We start from the raw sequence: 2926 nt of genomic DNA on the forward strand, positions 1-2926 counted from the left end.
TATTATGACACAGAATTTTCCTATATTTTACAGCATTTGATACTTTACCTCAACCTGTTGTCATCATGCTAGTACTAGTTTTATGTTTTTTTATTTATTTTTTTAATCAGATTACTATCAGGTAGTTCTGGTTTGCTGTGTTTCTATTGTTTGTGTGAAGGAGTCACATTTTAATAGACTTTTACTCTCAGCAGGAAGTATGTTATAAGTGAGCTGTAAATATGTCATGTTCCATGATCCTCCTTCACACCCACCTTTAGACACATAACATTCCTGTTCATTGGCTGCCAACAAAGATAATACGTGGAGTTATAAAAGACTCATAAGGGCCGATCGTTACGCTCTGTGACATCTGGTCCAAAAGCAGACCGGGGGGAAGCCATTATTTGAACTTTGATTGTTGAGAAAGTTTACAGCCTTTACAGCTGACAGTCACCTTGCTCTTTATTTCGTTTTTAAAAAAGGGACTTTGTTGTGGGTAATCTATAAATGACAAACGATATCTTGAAATGAGTATCCTCTCTCTGTCTCGTTTTCACTCACTAACACCCACACATGCATTTTGAAAGCGTGAAGGAATGAGGTTAAACTTCAATCACAGTATTTACTACAAATGAGCTATTCATACGGTAGGCAAGAGAATGCAAAACGTTTTATGAAAAACTTCCTTTCATTTTTTTTTTGTTTCGCTTTTCGTAGTCTTGAGTAGCTGGAGGTCATTTGAGTTTTTTTTTTTTTTTTTTTTTTTTTTTTAGGTCTATAAGAGATAAAGGACAACATGAAGACATTTATTTGGTAGAATACTGCAGCAAACAGGAGCCTCATCTCCACATCTAGAGGGGAAGGTAGAAAACTCTTTGGGTTTTTATTATCTACAGCTTATTTTAAATATTTGTCTTGGTGTTAAAATTCAATATGTCACAATGTAATATAGGGAAGATTAATCTGAATTCTCTCATTATCTGATATGTTTATGTGAAATTTTCAGGATTGTCATCAGTAGTTTTACAGATTTTATGATAATTCACAAATATATGATGATTTTAGGTGTCAGCAAGTATTTACTGTAGGTTAACGGTGCAGATTAGGTTTTTTTTAATTCTTTTTTTTAACTTTCATGTGGAACAAAAAAGGAATTTACCTGTTTTGTTGAACATTTAGCAACAACATTGGTGGTATTTGGTATTAGAGCTAAAACAATTAATCAGATTAATCAATTAATTAAATGAACATCGACTAATTTGGTAAATGAATCAAATGTTTACCAGAATAATGTGGCTCAGACACTAAAACAGGCCACTTTCTGAAACAATAACCAACTTACGACAGCATTTTAGAAAAAAATATAGACTATTTCCATTTAAGATTAAAAAGTTTTGTTTTATAAATATATCATTACATATATTTGTCCATATCTTTTTTTAGTTTTTGTTATTTACATTTATATTATGTGTCAAAAGTATGTACTTAGAAATGTTAATTTTTGAAAATTTTAGATGAATCAATTAGTTGAATAAATTACAATTACTAAAAGAATTGAAAGCTGCCACAACATTTAGATGCTACCAGGTCTCGGAGTAAGAGTGACAGATTTTATCTTAACAAAACAAGAGCACTCATGATTTGAACATTTAAATGCTTTCTTCCATCGCTGCAATAGAGTGAATGGTATGCAGGTAATGCAGCAAATTATAGTATCGCTGTCTGAGCTGTCTGCTTACAAAATAAGAATTAATATCGGCTTGTTCTGCTTGATTTACCCTGTAAAAAGCAAAAAAAAAAGCTAAAAGGTTTGATATTCTACTACCAGGTTTATATGCTTATTATTTCCGGGTAGATTTTGCACCTCAGCAGCAGCTATTGAGGCTCAAATGCTGCTATTGGCACTTTAACCTTATCTGTGGGTTTTTGCTGCTTCATGTTAGTTGCTCTTATTTCTTCCCTATCAACTGATCGCTGCTGTTTTTCTGTATTATTGGACAGATTCTAGTTTTTTTTCATTATCTGTTATTTTTTGTCATGATAGTTTTAAATCTACTTGATCTCTTATTGTTCAGAAGCCATTTGGTAAACAGATTGGAGAATCTTTGGTTGTTATTTTCTGTAGTGTTTTGACACGATGTGGTAACGGTGGTGTTTTTTACGCAGGAGCATCTCGTGCGTAAAAAACACCACTGCTACATTCTGGCATTAGTTGGCTGGCAGATAAACAAGACAGCCTAAAGCGATGAGAAAGAGAAACCAGTCTCTTTATTAAAATCAGGTTATTGCATTAAGACCTCAGCATAAGTTGGAAATTTGGGGTTTACAGTAATTTTAAAATAAAATTTCAAAAATCTTCTACATTTCAAATTTTTTTCTAAATTTAGAAACCTAGAAATCATCATATGCTGTGAAGCATGTTTTCCTCATGTTTCCTAATGCTGACATTACTACGGAAGAGGATTAGGGCCACTGGAAAAAAAAAAAAAGTTAACTGGTTTTAAAATTTTATTTCAGTTTAGTATGGGAAAAAAGTCAGAATTCTGACTTTTTTTAGTGTCAGAATTCAGTCAGAATTCTGAGAAAACGTCAGAATTCCGAGATTAAAGTCAGAATTCTAAGAGAAGTCAGAATTCTGATTTTTTTTTCCCATACTAAACTGAAATAAAATTTTAAAACCAGTTAACTTTTTTTTTTTTTCCAGTGGCCCTAATCCTCTTCCGTAGTAATGTCAGCATTAGGAAACATGAGGAAAACATGCTTCACAGCATATGATGATTTCTAGGTTTCTAAATTTAGAAAAAAATTTGAAATGTAGAAGATTTTTGAAATTATATTTTAAAATTAGAGTAAACCCCAAATTTCCAACTAATGCTGAGGTCTTAATGCAATAACATGATTTTAATAAAGAGACTGGTTTCTCTTTCTCATCGCTTTAGGCTGT

At 32.1% G+C, this 2926-nt stretch overlaps 1 protein-coding gene across 4 annotated transcripts in view; it reads left to right on the forward strand.

The window, feature by feature from the left end:
• LOC107085039 (multiple C2 and transmembrane domain-containing protein 2-like) overlaps nt 1-2926 on the forward strand; it is an 80228-nt gene that overhangs the window by 22303 nt on the left and 54999 nt on the right. Inside the window, exon 2 of one of the 4 annotated variants that reach the window (XM_015375169.1) lies at nt 756-845. The exons of the other annotated variants lie outside the window; for them this stretch is intronic. The gene's annotated coding sequence lies outside the window, so the exon portion shown is untranslated. The remainder of the gene's footprint in view (nt 1-755; nt 846-2926) is intronic. 4 annotated transcript variants of the gene reach the window in all.

This window comes from Cyprinodon variegatus, unplaced genomic scaffold (genome assembly GCF_000732505.1).
Source record: "Cyprinodon variegatus isolate N-32 unplaced genomic scaffold, C_variegatus-1.0 Scaffold114, whole genome shotgun sequence".
Taxonomy (NCBI): domain Eukaryota; kingdom Metazoa; phylum Chordata; class Actinopteri; order Cyprinodontiformes; family Cyprinodontidae; genus Cyprinodon; species Cyprinodon variegatus.